Here is a 17,287-nt window from a genome sequence, read left to right on the forward strand (position 1 = left end):
CCCGGTCAGGGCTCCAGATTCTGTCCCGGTTGCCCCTCTTCCAGGCCAGCTCTCTGCTGTGGCCAGGGAGTGCAGTGGAGGATGGCCCAAGTGCTTGGGCCCTGCACCCCATGGGAGACCAGGAGAAACACCTGGCTCCTGGCTTCGGATCAGCGTGGTGCGCCGGCCGCAGCGCGGCGGCCATTGGAGGGTGAACCAACGGCAAAAGGAAGACCTTTCTCTCTGTCTCTCTCTCTCACTGTCCACTCTGCCTGTCAAAAATTAAAAAATAAAAAAAAAATCAACCGTGTATTTCACCAAATTGAATAAAGGAGGAAAAATACCATTTCAACAAATACAGGAAAATATTTTACATGTAACATCTATTCCTGAAAAAATCTTCATAAACCAGGGACAAAACAAGACTCCTAACCTAACAAAATGTTACTAAAAATGAAACACACTTCAAACTTTACTGAATGCTGATATGTTGAAAGCTGTCCCCGGGTCAGCACTGTGACATAGCCTGCAGTGCCAGCATCCTATGTGGGTGCCAGTTTGAGTCCTGGCTGCTCCACTTCCAATCCAGGTCTCTGCTAATGCACCTGGGAAAGCAGTAGAAGATGGCGCAAGTCCTTGGGCCCCTGCATCTTTGTGGGAGACCTGGAAGAAGCTCCTGGCTCCTGGCTTCGGATCAGCACAGCTCCAGCCTTTTCGGTCATCTGGGGAATAAACCAGCAGATGGAAGACCTCTCTCTCTCACTGCCTCCACCTGTCTGTAACTCTGCCTTTCAGATAAAGAAATCTTAAAAGACAGAATTGTATGCACAAATCATATTGTTAAAAACTAATTAAAATGAAAACAAAAAGAAATTAACAAGTGCTGGGCCAGCGTTTAAAAAAAAAAGAAAAAGAAAGCTGTCCCTAGAGCTCAAATGAAACAAAGAATCCCACTATCACCAAGTCTATCCAAATTATACTGTCCCAAGAGTTGAAAATTAACTCAGGCTCCTCCAGTTCCTGACTTCAACAAGACTTAAACTTCACAAATTAAAGGCATTTTCTATTTCTCCTAAAAAAGAGAGAAAAAGAAAGAGAGGGCTGAATCTGCACCTCTGAGTCGGGAGCACCACAGTAATTAACACAAGGTAACATGCAACCCACCCTGACGAATGTGCTCTGTGGGGATCTTGAGCAGAGGTGCACCTTCGAAAAGGGAAGGGCCGCTGAGGGACAGGAGGGACAGGAGGGACGGAGGGACGGAGGGAAGTCTAGAGCCCCAGGGAGGACCAGCGGGTCCAAGGGTGGCTGTAGGGAAAGGAACAGTGAGGGTTCGGCTTTTCCTTTGGCTGCCTCCGGTCCCTTGGCTTGCTTGTTATCTCTGGACGTGTCTTTGGGGAGAGGAGAATGCGGGCTTGGTGTCACTGCCGTCAACTCGGTGACAGCTGTGGCTCTCAGCAGTCATCTTCCCGTGTACGGCTGGAGACTGCGGGGACAGACCCCAGGGGCCAAGGACACATCTGGCAGGCTGGGGATTCATCTCCAGAAATAGGGCTTCCAGGGCCCTCATTGTCGCCAGGACTGCAGCCGTAAGAGCTGTACAGTGCCAGTTAGTCTCTCTCAGGTCCAAGTGTGCTGCCCTACATTCTTCATTCAGAATCACATTCCAAAATGTGTTGCTCACCATTTTTAAAATAAAGCTTTGTTGGGTTATCATTCACATTCCATACAATTAACCTGTTAAAGGTATACAATTAGATGTTTTTGTAGAATTCTTAGGGTTGTGCAGCTCATCCCCACAATTGACCTAAGAACATTGTCATTGCCCAAAAAAGAAACCCCATGCCTCTTAGCAATCACTCCTCATTTCCGCCAATACCCATTTTCCTAAGCAACCAGGAGTCCACTTTTCTATTGAATCGCCCGTATCTAAAGATTTCAGAAGTGGCATCCCAGAACATGTGGCCTTCTATAACTGGTTTCTTTCACTTAGCATGACGTTTTTAAGATTTATTTGCATAGCAAGTATCAGTACTTAGATTTTTATATTACCAAATAGTATTCCACTATATGTATATACTATATTTATCCATTCATCAATGAATGGATATTGTGCTGTTTCTATTTTCAGCAATTATGAATTATGCTGTTATAAACAGTCTTGTGTAAAGTTTTGAGTGGATATAGGCTTTCATTTCTCTCAGGTAAATGCCTGGGAGTAGGTTTCTGGCTTACAGTAACTATGTGTAAGCTTTTGAGGAGCTGATCGGCTGGAAGCAGCTGTGCTATTTTAGATTCCCACCAGCAGCGTGTGAGGCTTCCCAATAAGATTGCTGACATTTATCATGTGTCTGTCTTCAATATAGCCCTCTCAGTGGATGTGATGTGGTGTCTCCTTGTGGTTTTGATTTGCATTTCCCTGATAGCTAATGGTGCTGAGCATATTTTCATGTGTTTACAGGCCATTTGCTTGTCTTCTTTGGAGAAAGGTCTATTCACATCCTTTGCTCATGTTTTGATTGGGTTATTTATCTTTATTATTATTGAGTTGTAAGTGTTCTTTGAGAGTAAGAGTTCTTTATCAGATATATAATTTGAAAAAATAAATTTTCCCCCAATGTCAGTTTTTTTCACACTTTCTTCATGGTGTCTTTTGAAACACAAAAGTTTTCTTTTTTTATAGGAAACTTTTATTTAATAAATATAAGTTACAAAAGCACAGCTTCTGGATTATAGCGAGGAATAGTTTTCAACTTGATGTCAAATTTATTTTTTGTTGCTGCTGCTTGTGCTTTTGATGTCACTTCTAAGAAATTATTGCCTAATCCAAATGAAAAGTAATGAAAAGTTACTGCTATGTTTTTAAAAGTGTTTTCTAGTTTTAGCTCTTACATTTACATGTTTGATGCCTTCCAACCTAATTTTTTGCATATGGTGTGAGGCAGGGGGTCCAGTCCATTCTTTTCCATGTGGATATCCAAGTATCTCAGAACATTTATTGAAAAGTTATTATTTCCTCATTGAATTGTCTTGCATTCTCATCCAAAATCAATTTACCATAAATGTAAAGGTTACTCACTATTTTCTAAAATATTTTTAAATAGCCATGCAGTATCATATTATATAGTCAGCAAATTATTCATAAGATTGAAGAAATGACAGGTACCTAGTTCATTTCAAAAGATGAAGAGACAAATTCTCAATAGGTGGGTAGTCATGGTTTATTTAATTTATGCCTCAGTTCAGACAAAATTGTCATCACCTGTGTGTTCAGGACCTGAACTTAGACCGTATTTGATGAACCAGAATTTCATCTGATGTGACTTTAGAAGATGCTTCCCAAATAGATGGCTAATGTACTATACTTTGGTTTTCTGTTATTGAGGGGAAATGCCTTATAAGTGGTTTCAAAGATTTTTAGGCACAACTCTGTGATTACTTTCACCAAGAAAAGTCAGATGCTTGGGTTAAGGAGGTCTTACCCCTTAGTCTGCTCTCCACATGGCTTCCAGCTACCATTGTTAATGTCTATTCTCTGCTTTCCCACCAGTTCCATTTCCAAATTTGCAAGGAGTGCTGGTGTCAGTTGCAGTTTACCAGCAAGCTTTGGACACAGCTGCTTCCTATCTTTTGGCAGTCAGCGATTTGGTTTTCTCTTGGATGGAATGAAAATTTTGTGAAGAGTGTCAAAAAAGAAACTCTGTAGGGGCACACAAATGTCTCTTAATTTACTGCTACAGAATTTACTGTGGAAATATATACACAAGCAAAGTATTAGTCCATTCTTCTCATTATTATAATGAAATATCTGAAGCTAGGTCACTTTGTAAGGAAAAGAGGTTTACTGTGGCTCATGGTCCATGGTCAAGGGGCTATATCTGGTGGTGGCCTTGTTGCTGGCAGAGTCCTAAGGTGACACAGGGCATCACATGGCAAGATCGTGTGTGTGTGTGTGTGTGTGTGTGTGGCCCTTCTGGTCTCTCTTCCTCTTATGAAATCACCACTATTGAATCATGGGGGCTCCATCCTAATGACCTTATTTAATCCTACTCACCTTATAAAGGCTCTACCTCCAAATGTTAAATTAAGTTGTTGAATTAAGTCTCCACCCTCAGTACCTCACGGAGGTGATTATTTAACACATGAAGGAGGACACATTCAAATCATAGCATTTTTTTTTTTTTTGCATGCAGCCCAACACTAACATCTCTATGACAGACATACATTTAGAAGATAGGTAGATAGATAGACAGATAGATAGAGACATCTTTACATATCTATATTCCTGTACTGTATGTGAGTCTCTGTACCCCCAGGGGCAGGGTGAAGGGAATTAGTTACAATGTGTATTCCTGGGCTCCTTCTGAACGGGAGGTTCTGGAGGAATGGATATAGGCATTTGCATTTTAACATCCTGGGTGGTCTCATGCACACTAAAATTTGAGAACTGTTTACCTGGTAGTGTTTCCTAGAAGGAAATACCTGTTAGTGCCACAAGCTTTGGAAACAAACAGAACCTGGGTTAAATGTTAATTTCTTGAAATAATGAAGTGTAATTTTCCCACCTTCCAGGCTTAGCAGGTGCTGGGAAGTGGACTTCTACACGGAACCCGGGGTCCAAGACAATGCAGCTTTCACAACAGTGGCCCAGGTCTGGGGCACTTGACACCCAACAGAGTTGCCAGATGAAGTGCAGGACACCCAGTTAAACTTCAGTTTCTGAAAACAACTCTTTTTTATATCACAAATATGACAGCAGTAATGCTGAGAGCAGATTCCAGAGTCTAGAAGTTGGTTGGACAAGGTCTGAGGACAGACTTGGAAAATTGTTCCTTGACATCCTCAAGCCTGACATGACTCAGCCTCTAGCCTGCCCAGAAATTCTGCAAGCTCCCCATATTGCTTTAATAAACCCCTTTTCTACTTTAACTCACAAGCCAATTTCTGTTGCTTGCAGTTAAGAATTCTGATACAGTTTCTGTACTCTCAACAACTTGCCCTCTGTCTTCTGTTACTGCCTCATCCTTGAGCCTCAAGTCATCAGAAAACTCTTAACTGCATGATTTCCTGGTTTTTTCTTGGTTCTATCAATTCTTCCAGTCGAGGAGTTAGAGGACACAGCCACCCATGACATTCCACAGGGAGGGAGCTAGGAGAATCAAGACCTGATCTCAAGCCCCTCCTCCCTCACTCACTAGTGCCTCCCATTGGCCAACCCAGCTCAAAACCTTTGGAAAGACAACCTTTTGACACATGTACTCGGGTCAGTCTCCTGGGAAATAGAACAGGGAAGAAGAGTGTGAGGGGCAGAAGAAATATAGCCAGCAAGCAGGGCATATATCCTGTCTTGGGTTTGGTCCCCTGGAAACAGAGCCTGAGGTGGGGATTTGGCAGACGTGATTCCTGGGAGGAGATCCATGTGAGGGAGAATGCAAGGGAGGCAGGAAGGGGTGGGAGCAGGAGCTGAGCAGTGATGTGGCTTCAGGATTAATAAAGCCTCAGCCTGATCTGCTTGCTTTAGAATGAAGGAACAGGGCTGGCGCCATGACTCAATAGGCTAATGCTCCGCCTTGCGGTGCCGGCACACAGGTTCTAGTCCTGGTCAGGGCGCCGGATTCTATCCCGGTTGCCCTTTTCCAGGCCAGCTCTCTGCTATGGCCCGGGAGTGCAGTGGAGGATGGCCCAGGTCCTTGGACCCTGCACCCCATGGGAGACCAGGAGAAGCACCTGGCTCCTGGCTTCGGATCGGTGCTGCGCCGGCCGCAGTGGCCATTGGAGGGTGAACCAACGGCAAAGGAAGACCTTTCTCTCTGTCTCTCTCTCTCACTCTCCACTCTGCCTGTCCAAAAAAAAAAAAAAAAAAAAAAAAAAAAAAAAAAAAAAAAGAAGGAACAGAAATTGCTCAGAGGCAAAAGGCTATTATATCCGTGTCATCCCTTGTGTGTGCTCACGCGCACACACACACACACACACACACACACACACACATACACATACTTTCAGTCATTGGCTTGGGCTGCTGCTGATATAATCGGCCAGGCCCACCCTGGTGTGAGGGTTCCAGGGGTGTCAGGAGAAGCTGGAGGGGTGAGTAATGAGATGCCAGCCATCATTGCAGCTGGGGAAGATTTGGGGGTAGAGTTGCAGGGTCTGGCAAGCACAGTTGCATCTGTTTGGAAGGATGTATATCTCCTTGCTAACAGATGTCTCTACATAAATTTTGTGTTAATTAATTTTTCCCTCTACTCTTAGTTCGCTGATGGAGTGGACCCTCTATAAGAAAAAAGAAAGGCGTGGCCAGCGCCAAGGCTCAATAGGCTAATCCTCCGCCTGTGGCGCCGGCATACTGGGTTCTAGTCCCGGTTGGGGTGCCGGATTCTGTCCCAGTTGCCCCTCTTCCAGGCCAGCTCTCTGCTGTGGCCAGGGAGTGCAGTGGAGGATGGCCCAAGTGCTTGGGCCCTGCACCCCATGGGAGACCAGGAGAAGCACCTGGCTCTTGCCTTCGGATCAGCGCAGTGTGCCAGGCCGCAGCACACCGGCCACGGCAGCCATTGGAGGGTGAACCAATGGCAAAGGAAGACCTTTCTCTCTGTCTCTCTCTCTCACTGTCCACTCTGCCTGTCCAAAAAAAAAAAAAAAAGGCGAACAGAGGTTTAGTAGCATGTATATTTCTCACATACGTGGGGATACCCAGAGAATGAGTAAATCTCAAAGGTGTGGCTGAGGATTCCACCTTGTACAGCATCTTTAACAAGGAACAGTAAGTTTGAAGGGACATAGAAAGACAAAAGAAAAAGCCTGGGACCACAGCCCATGGGAAGGCAAATATGTAGAAGAGAAAGACTAGTTAGTGACGTTTGCTGATGTCGATTCCTCTAGTGCTGTCTCCAGGCTGGTAAGGATGTAAAGTTGTCCTTGTTGATCAACCTTTGTCTTCCTGGTAGAGAGGGCAGGAGGGACACTTTTATAAATTTCTGTCCTACTTTGAGACAAATGGGGTAAGAGCAGAGAACTTTTTGTATCTGCTTCTTCTCAGTTGCCTTCAGCTCAAAACGATCTTATTCCAAAACAACGTACTTTGAGGTGGGCTATTCTCATCTCCTACACAAGGCATCTTTCCGGGTGATGAGGTAAAAATGGTTTTTCCTTTTAGGTTTTCTGTGTTTTATAAATTCTCTAAGATTGAGTCAATTTTTTGAAACTAGAAAATACAAGTTAACCCCATGTTTGCTGCAGGCAGAAGTAACAGTAAATGAACTCATATTCCTGACTCTCTAGGGTCCTCTCTTGACCACCCGGGTCAACAACCCCTCTCACTGTTTGCAATGCCAGTCCCCACGCTGGCCCTGTATTCTGCTTGTCATCAGAGCTTCTCTGCTTATTTATCAGACTCAGCGGGCCGACGTCTTAGCACTTAGCTGACTGTGACTCACAGTCAAGAACGTGACTCATGTGGCTAATGGAGAGGAAAGGAGACAACCGACTTCTTTAGGGTGAGCAATCGTATTGCACTGGGAGGAAACGGGCAGGGAACTGTTTTATGTCTCCCAACCCCAGCAGCCCCCGCCCCCGCCATGGATGTGCAGAGCTCGGTGTCAGCTGCACGTCTTGCAGTGTCTCAGAGTAGGACAAGGTGGTGGGCAGGCTGGAAATAACCAGGCTGCTGCATTCAATGGATGACTCGGTATATTCATCAGTTCGTCACTACTACATCCAAAACCCTGAGACAAGTTACTTATGAAGAAAGGACGGATTTATTTAGCTCACAGCTTTGGAGGTTCCAAGTCTATGTGGCATGGTGTAGACTGATTCTGGCAGGGGGCTTGTGGCAGATGACAGAGCAAGTACAGAGGATGGATCATGTGGTGAGCCAGGAAGCAGAGAGAATGGGTGGGTCCACTCAGGCTTTGGTAACAAGCCTCTCAGGAGTCACGTGAGAACCGCCTTCTAAAGTCATGCACCCGGTGACCTAAGGACCACCCTTCCAGGATCCACCTCCTACAGGTTCCGCCACCTCCCAAGAGTGCCACCCTGAAGACCAAACCTTTAGCATCTGGGCATTTAGAGGACATTCAACATCCAAACCACAGTAGTAGGGGCCCCTCACCCATGCTCCATACGAGTCTGGAGTCACAGTACACACTGAAAATGCCACCTTTGTATGGCACCCTGTAGTGAACAGCAAAGGCAGCCCTGGCTGGCCTTGAGTCCCAGTCACCAGCCCCAGGTGCTGAAGGCAATTCCACCCTAGGCTTAGGTACGTGGAATAACTGCCCTTCCACCCCACTGGCCGCACACTTCCCCACGGTGCGTTATCCGTGGATCATGGGGACACATCTACCAAAGTCCCCAGCCCTCCTTTAGGACTAGTTGTTTCCCCTCCCCCTGGCTCCCTGCAATCCAGCACAAATGTGTAATCCTACTGTGCATGACTGATACACAGCTCATGCCACTTGTGACTTATCACATGAGTTTGATAGCACCCGAACTAACCTGTATCTCGTTCAATCAAACTCATCCTTGGATATTCATCAGTGTCAAGTTGCATAGAAATTTCTATATGCTTGCACTCAGTTTTTTAGACTTATTTCACAGCAGACCAGTGACAACAAGCTCCATTCTAGACTCTTCTGTGGGTGCTGGGATGCTAGAATCCAATCCAAATCAAAGCAAGCCTGCTTCCTGTGTCTTCATGGGCCTCATCTCCTGATCCAGTTTGCAGGTATGCACTACTCTAGGCCCAAGACATGGCCAAGAAGTAGTTGTCTGCAGAAAGGAGTGATGATAGAGTTTTGATACGTGTGCTGGGTTTTCATGCCTATGCAGTGCTGACCTCTTTTGGCTCAGGATAGAGAGGAGATGGGAGGAAAAGGGAGGTAGGCTGTGGCTGCTAGAGAAAGGGGACCCCAAAGATTTGGGATAAGCCTAGATGAAAGCAGCCATTTGCCTGGCATCTGGACCAGGCTGAGACCTACCAATTAACAAACTGTGGATGATGTATTTTCTTTTTTTTCTTTTTTGACAGGCAGAGTGGACAGTGAGAGAGAGAGACAGAGAGAAAGGTCTTCCTTTGCCGTTGGTTCACCCTCCAGTGGCTGCCGCGGCCGGCGCGCTGCGGCCGGTGCACCACACTGATCGGAAGGCAGGAGCCAGGTGCTTCTCCTGGTCTCCCATGGGGTGCAGGGCCCAAGCACTTGGGCCATCCTCCACTGCACTCCTGAGCCATAGCAGAGAGCTGGCCTGGAAGAGGGGCAACCGGGACAGAATCTGGCACCCCAACTGGGACTAGAACCCGGTGTGCCGGCGCCGCTAGGGGGAGGATTAGCCTATTGAGCCGCGGCGCCGGCCTGGATGATGTATTTTCTAGTGATTTTCAATGCATTAAATTCTAATTTCTATCCCATGGCCCTTTAGCATGTCACCCACCCAGAGCAGATGGGTGACACATGGATGTGTGTCATGTGGACTCTCCTGATTTCCCAGTTGTGTGGGAATTGCAGCCTCATTAGCTCAGCTCAGCCAATCCCACTCCCTACCCTTAGAATATTAAGTACACTGGGCCTCTGATGCCTGCCTCAAGGCAAATCATTGCTCAGTGCCCAGGGAGAGGATTTGGTTTGTTTTACTTAAGTTTGATTAAAAGTAAGCCAAGACAAACACCCCAAAGGGAAGATAGATAACTCGATAATTTTAAAAAGCTATACCTCTAGTCAATAAGCAGATTAATATCTCTACTGAATTAAGAAGCATACACCCAAGCAATGAGATACTTTATTTTGCCTCTTAAATTGGCAAAGATGAAAAACGAAAAAAGAAGAGAATGTTCCCCAAATGTGGGGGTTTGGGGAGTAGTACTCTGTCATGTGCTGTTGGCAGAAGGACAACAGGAAGAAAGATTCATGGAGGTGAATTTGGGAGTGTATTGCAAAAGATTTAAAAGTGTGCATATCCTTCAAAATCTTGATGACTTTGTTCCATTGGTTGCTGATGGGAGACTGATGTCAGTCTCCTTGATATTTTCTCCTTCTGAGGCTATTCCTGTTATTACTGATGGTCTAAAACATCACCGAGATCTGTGTATGCTGGCTTCCATATTTATTTATCTTGCCAAGTGCTTGGTAGGGCATTGCAGTTTGATGTTTCCCATCTCTGCTCAGTTCTGGGAAATCCTGACCTATTTTTTCTGTGACTCTGGCTTCCCCGTAATCATCTCTACCCTTGCCTTCCAAAGCTCCTATTAGGTCAGTATTGTAATTTCTGGATTTCTATCCTGTGAGTTTCCTACTGTGTTGGTAATCACTCACCTGCCCCTTTGTGCTCCTACCCAGGAAGAGTTCCTTAGCTCCTATCCAGGAGAGTTCCTCCGGCTCACTCAATTGCTCTTTTTTTTTTTTTTTTTTTTTTTTTTTTTTTTTGACAGGCAGAGTGGATAGTGAGAGAGAGAGAGACAGAGAGAAAGGTCTTCCTTTGCCGTTGGTTCACCCTCCAATGGCCGCCGCGGCCGGCGCGCTGCGGCCGGCGCACCGCGCTGATCCGATGGCAGGAGCCAGGAGCCAGGTGCTTTTCCTGGTCTCCCATGGGGTGCAGGGCCCAAGCACCTGGGCCATCCTCCACTGCACTCCCTGGCCACAGCAGAGGGCTGGCCTGGAAGAGGGGCAACCGGGACAGAATCCGGCGCCCCGACCGGGACTAGAACCCGGTGTGCCGGCGCCGCTAGGCGGAGGATTAGCCTAGTGAGCCGCGGCGCCGGCCCTTTTTTTTTTTTTTTAAACAGGCAGAGTTAGACAGTGAGAGAGAGAGACAGAGAGAAAGGTCTTCCTACCATTGGTTCACCCCCCCAAATGGCCGCTACGGCCAGCGTACTGTGCCAGTCCAAAGTCAAGAACCAGGTGTTTCCTCCTGGTCTCCCATTGGGTGCAGGGCCCAAGCACTTGGGCCATCCTCCACTGCACTCCCTGGCTACAGCAGAGAGCTGGGCTGGAAGAGGGGCAACTGGGACAGAATCCTGCGCCCCAACTGGGACTAGAACCCAGGGTACTGGCGCTACAGGTGGAGGATTAGCCTAGTGAGCCTAGTGAGCCGCGGCGCTGGCTCCTCAATTGCTCTTTATCTACCTTGCTGTGCAGCTTCTCTGTTGAGGTTTCCCCTTTCATATCAACAGTTAAGATTACATCCGATGTCTCTAAATAAACCCTCATCGTCTATTACTCTTATTTAAAATCCTGTTTTGCCTTTCACATTAGCTCCCTTTCCTCAGGTGTGTGCACCTTCTAGAGCTCCTCGTCTCCCTTTCTTGGTGTTGACCTGCCCCAGCTCTTTGGCATATTCTGGTTTTTGTGCCAAGTTTTAGAGCTGAAGCGTCTGCTGGAATGTCAGCTGCAGCAATTGAAGAGCCCACAGGAGGGCAGAGATGGGATGGCAGCTCTTGGCCTGGCTCTCGGCACTGTTTCCAGCAAGCCAGGCAGTCCTCTTGGCCTGGGTTTTCTCTGTCCCTCTGGTGCCCCCAGCACCTGAGCACCCTGCCCCTGTCCCTGAGCCAAGCCCCTCACAGACCCCTCCATCGTTGCTGTCCGGTCTCAAGCAGGTAGAGCAGAATGGCGGATGCAGCTGGCCACTTCTAACCTCCCGTGCCAATTGCAGGGCCTCTGCCAGCTTCCTGCTTCCCCCTCGGTGTCCTTCCCCTTGCTTCGTGGGCCCCCTCTTCTCTCTCCAGACACTGGTCATTCCCTGTGAATGCCTCTGTGTGGCCTTCCTGTCGCTTCTCTAGGCCACTTGGTGTTTGTTATGGGAGGCACACCTGAGGTCAAAGCTTTGAGATGGAATTATGCAAACATCTCTGTGTAACCTTCCAGCGGACAACTCCACTTCTAGGAATGTGTCCCAAGGGAGTAATTAAGACGAAAGCCTTCACCACAAGGAGTTTCATCACAGGGACGTTCATGATTAAAAAGAGCAGATAGCCAGTTAAAGAGGTTGGTTAGGTCAATGGTGATGCATCCATACGCTGACAGACACGGTGCAGAAAATAACATGGCTGAACATGCAGTGGCACAGGAAAACAGTCCATGCATGATTAAGCAGAAATGCCAGGTTCCAAAATTATTTTCAGACTTCATGTTTATAAAAAAGCTCACACGTTCTAGAAAACGAGAGCTCTGCACGGTGGGGTGGACATCTGAGTTCTCTCTGTGACTGTCTTTTTCTCCACAATCTTGGGAGTGTTTGCAACAGCCGCCCCGTGCAAGGCTCTGCTGCCATCCTCTGTTTCCCTCCCGCAGGTGTGCTGGAAGATGGACTGCCCTCCAGTGCTGCGCCTCCATCTGCAGCGCCGGGCGGACTCTCTAACCTGGAGAAGAAGCTGAGCTGTGGGACCCAGTGCTCGAATCCCCAGAGCCTCAGCTCGGGCCCTCTGCCCCAGCAGCAGAACGGCCTTCGGACCACAGAGGTAGGGTTGAGCCTGGGAATGCACGTGGGGCCGGAGAGTGGGGGTGGAGCCTGCTGCAGGGCAGGGCTGTGGCCAGGGGAGGAGCTGTGGTAGCTCCCTGTGGCACTGGAAATCCCCCTACTCCTAGTGGACACGTCACCACAGGGTAACAATTGCTTCATACCTACCCCAGCTCTTGCCATTGCAGGTTGCTAGGTTTTGCTGAATCAGCAGAAATGGGACTTTGCTGTTTCTTCTCCTTCTTCTCCTTCTCCTCCACCTCCTCCTTTTTTATTTGAAAGACAGAGTTACAGGGAGAGGTAGAGACAGAGAGAGAGGTCTTCCATCTGTTGGTTCACTCCCCAGATGGCTGCAACACCCAGAGCTGTGCCAATCCGAAGCCAGGAGCCAGGAGCTTCTTCTGGGTCTCCCACATGGGTGCAGGGGCCCAAGGACTTGGACCATCTTCTGCTGCTTTCCCGGGTCATAGCACAGAGCTGGATTGGAAGTGGAGCAGCCGGGACTAGAACTGGCGCCCATATGGGATGCCGGCACTTCGGGCCAGGGCTTCAAACCGCTGCACCACAGCACCAGCCCCATGCTGTTTGCCTTCTTAAAGAAAGTGTGTGTTTGCTTAAGTCCAACTTTGTTCAAGGATCTCTCTTGAGCTCCTGGCTAGTTCCAGGGGTGAGCAGGGAAGGAGAGAGACCTGTGTGGTAGGAAGCAGGCCTGGTATCTTGCCTTCCACCCTCCAGAGGCAGCAGCAGAGTCCCCATGATAGATGTCACAGCAAAATATGCTGACAGCATCATCCCCAGACGGTTGCTGTCAGGGACTGGGCAGGGCTCTGATGTCTCCGTTTCTGGCTGGCATTCTTCCTGATCCTGTCTCTTCTCCCATTGCTATTTAGAAGTACCCCTGCTGCAGCCTGTGGCTCCTCCCATGGATGAGGGAAGGCACAGCCCAGGGCCCATGCTCCCCAGGGGCTGCAGCCCGTTCCTGTCTCCCAATCACCTTTCCCGTAGTCCACACTACTGCTATGCTCCAAATCCATTTTTTATTCTCTCTCCTGTCAAAACTTACTGATCCTGTCCCTGCAGGCCAATGTGCCTGTGTTTTGAAGGTACAACTTGTAATCTAATGATAAAATGCTTGCTCCGGTCTGTGAGGGCCTTGCGAGGATCAATCTATACAATCTCATGTTCTTATCCACACAGTGGAAATAATATCAAAATGAGAGAAGAGATGGGCCTGCTCTTTGCTAATGGACATGACATAAGAATGGCAATGAGGAGTGACAGAGGGTCGCTAGGCACTCAGAGCCATAACCCAACACTAGCGTGCGGGTGGCCCTTTGCACACTATGGAAGATGATGGGCGGAGGTAGATTTGAGGGTGGCAGTGGCCCTGTGAGGGTCCTTGTGGCCTACTTTTCCTGTACAAGGGCTGGTGTTTTGCAGCCCAAGTCATCATCGTCACCTCTTGGGGCTGTGCAGCCCCTGTTGAACTGTGCATAGATGCTTTGTGACTGCACTAGTGCAGGCCCAGGCATTCAGCCCCTGGCATCCTCCCTTCATTTGTGCCCCCACATTGTGAGACAGGATGAGCCACGGCAGGGTTGAGGTCAGTTTGCCTGGTGGGTGGGAAAACCCCCACATGTGTTTCTCCACCTCACTTCCTGCGCCGTCACCCATCATTGAGAATTGGGCTTTGCAGTTTCCAGAGTTCCTGTGGGGTCTGTTGACTCATTAGATCCTCCCAAGAGCATTGTGAAGGAAGCATCTTGCCCATTTCATGGATGAGGTTTATTTGATTGTGTGACCTGAATCAGACCACAGAAGTGGTAAAGATGAGTGTCAGTCACTTCAAACAGTAGAAAGATGATTACTGGAAAGGGGGAACATAAGATCCTAAAGTGCCTTTTTTTTTTTTTAATAAAAAGAATGTCAGCTGTTGTCTCAATAGTGCTGCCTAAAAATGCACATCAACACACAAGGCTTAGAGCAACAGCCCTCTCTTCCTCTTCATGGTCGCTGTAGCTTCAGGGTTAAGCCTGCCTGGGAATCGGGCCAGGAAGGCAGCACCTCTCGGCTCTATTCTTCCCATGACTGTGGCAGAAACTCCAGAAGGGGAAAACCAAGCGACCTGAGCACATTTTGTATCTCTGCTCCCATCATCCCCACTAACATCCTGTTGACAAAACAAGTTAAATGGATGAGCCCAGCAGCAGCAGGGAAAGGAGGTGTAATCTGTCTGAAGTAGACAGAGAACTCAGAGCATAAGGGAGTCCGCTACAGGTTACATTCAGGAAAATGTACAACTCATAAATTCAATTGATTTGTACATTTTTTAAACTGTGTTATTTTATTTATTTGAGAGGCAGGAAGAGGCAGAGAGAGAGAGAAGTCTCCCATCTGCTGGTTTACTTCCCAAATGTCCACAACAGCCAGGCCTGGACCAAGCTGAAGCCGGGAACTCAATCCATGTCTCCCAAATGGGTGGTAGGGACCCAATTACTTCAAACAGCACCTGCTGCTTCCCAGGGTCAGCATTGCAGGAAGCTAGAATTTGGAGTGGAGCTGGGACTCGAACTCAGGAAATCCTAAGTGGCATCTTAACCACCACATTAATCATCTGCCTCTCGTATTTTTGTAAGGTGATATAACCTCATATAACTATCACCCAGATAAAGTCATGAGATCCTGTCAATGCCCTTCCCCAGTCACCATCCTCCCTCACACTATAACCACTCTTTTGACTTCTAGCGTTGTACATCATTTTTGTTTATTTTTTTAAAAAAGATTACTTATTTGAAAGGCAGAGTTACAGAGGAAAAGTGAGAGAGATCAAGATCTGGTTCATTCCCCAAATGGTTGCAATAGCCAGTATAGGCTGAAGCCAGGAACTTCTTCCTGGTCTCCCACATGGATAGCAGGGGTTCAAGTACTTGAGCCATCTCCCTCTGCTTTCCCAGGCTGTTAGCAGGGAACTGGATCAGAAGTAGAGTGGCCAAGACAGGAACCAGTGCCCAAATGGGATGCTGGCATTGCGGGTGGCCGTTTTACTCACTAAGCTATAATGCCAGCCCTGGTTTAGCTTATTTTTGAGATTTTTATAAATGGAATCCTACAGTGTGTGCTCTTTTGTGTCTGTCTTCTTTTGCCTAACATAATCCTTGTGAAAATCATCTATGTTATTATTATTTATTTTTTTTTTTGACAGGCAGAGTGGACAGTGAGAGAGAGAGACAGAGAGAAAGGTCTTCCTTTTTGCCGTTGGTTCACCCTCCAATGGCCGCCGCGGCCGGCGTGCTATGGCCGGCGCACCGCGCTGATCCAATAGCAGGAGCCAGGTACTTATCCTGGTCTTCCATTGGGTGCAGGGCCCAAGGACTTGGGCCATCCTCCACTGCACTCCCTGGCCACAGCAGAGAGCTGGCCTGGAAGAGGGACAACCGGGACAGAATCCGGCTCCCCGACCGGGACTAGAACCCGGTGTGCCAGCGCCGCAAGGTGGAGGATTAGCCTAGTGAGCCGCGGCGCCGGCCATCATCTATGTTATTGTGAGCTGAAATAATTTCTTCATTTTCATTATCATATATATTTCATTATCTGTATACACAGCAATTTCCCATTCTACTTGATGAACATTTTGAGTCATTCCCTATTTGGGGCTATTGTGTACAATAGAGCAATTAACATTCTTATCACGCTCTTTGGTGGACATCACTTCTTTTGGGCATATAACTAGGAGTAGAATTGCTAGATCTAGGGGCTGGCACTGTGGCTCAGTGGGTTAACGCCCTGGCCTGAAGCGCTGGCATCCCATATGGGAACCGGTTTTAGTCCCAGTTGCTCTTTTGCTCATCCAGCTCTCTGCTATGACCTGGGAAAGCAGTAGAAGATAGCCCAAGTCCTTGGGCCCCTGCACCCACATGGGAGCCCTGAAAGAAGCTCCTGGCGCCTGGCTTCAGATCGGCACAGCTCCGGCTGTTGCGGCCAATTGGGGAGTGAACCAGCAGATGGAAGACTTCTCTCTCTCTGCCTCTCCCCTCTCTGTATTACTCTGTCTGTCAAATAAATAAATAAAATCTTTAAAAAAATAAAAAAGAATTGCTAGATCTTAGGATAGGGATATATTTGACTTTGAAAGATACTGACAGAGTTTTCCAAAGTGACTATACCACTTCATGCTCTAATCAACAGAGGATGTGTTCTGTGGTTATGGAATATAAGAATGTAAAAATCGGGGCTGGGTATTTGGCACAGTGGTGAAGATTCCATTTGGGATGCCCACATGCCATATCAGAGTGCTCGTGCTTGAGTCCTGACTCTACTTTTGATCCCAGCTTCCTGTTGAGGCATACCTTGGGAGGCAGCAGGTGATGGCCCAGGTACTTGGGATCCTACCACTGATGTGGGAGAGCTGGATTGAGTTTTAAGCTTTTGGCTTTAGCCCAGCCCAACTTTGATTGCTGTGGGCTTTTGAGGAGGAACCAGGGGATGGAAGATCTCTGTCAGTCTCTGTAATTCTTCATTCAACAAATATTAAAAAAAAAAAAAAACAATAAATTTTGCTTAGTCTATCTTCCTTAGGCTTGTCATATTAACTATCTATTTGTGTGTTTTTTAGATATAACATAAGATGCTAAGCACTGTGTTATATTATCTCACTTAGTTCTCACAATAACTAAAATATTGGTATTGTTGTCTCCAGTTTATATTTAAGAATTGAGACTCAGATAGAGCTAAGGAAAGCACTCCTCCACACACACCATACATCACATACACATGCAAGGCTACTTTGGAAAGTTCATGGAAAATAGTATTAAAATAAGTTTATTTTGGTACAAATTTTTTTGGTACAAAATTTTTAAATCCATGC

At 47.3% G+C, this 17,287-nt stretch overlaps 1 long non-coding RNA gene across 3 annotated transcripts in view; it reads left to right on the plus strand.

Moving 5' to 3' along the window:
- BAALC (BAALC binder of MAP3K1 and KLF4) overlaps positions 1-17,287 on the plus strand; it is a 79,463-nt gene that overhangs the window by 49,774 nt on the left and 12,402 nt on the right. The window contains exons 2-3 of one of the 3 annotated variants that reach the window (XR_011389290.1): positions 7,369-8,701; positions 12,258-12,386. The exons of 1 other annotated variant lie outside the window; for it this stretch is intronic. This is a non-coding gene — a long non-coding RNA (BAALC binder of MAP3K1 and KLF4). Of the gene's footprint in view, positions 1-7,368; positions 8,702-12,257; positions 12,425-17,287 lie in introns of those variants that run through there. One more of the 3 variants, XR_007919126.2, reaches the window with a different exon arrangement.

Source organism: Oryctolagus cuniculus, chromosome 6 (assembly GCF_964237555.1).
Source record: "Oryctolagus cuniculus chromosome 6, mOryCun1.1, whole genome shotgun sequence".
In the NCBI taxonomy this organism is placed as follows: domain Eukaryota; kingdom Metazoa; phylum Chordata; class Mammalia; order Lagomorpha; family Leporidae; genus Oryctolagus; species Oryctolagus cuniculus.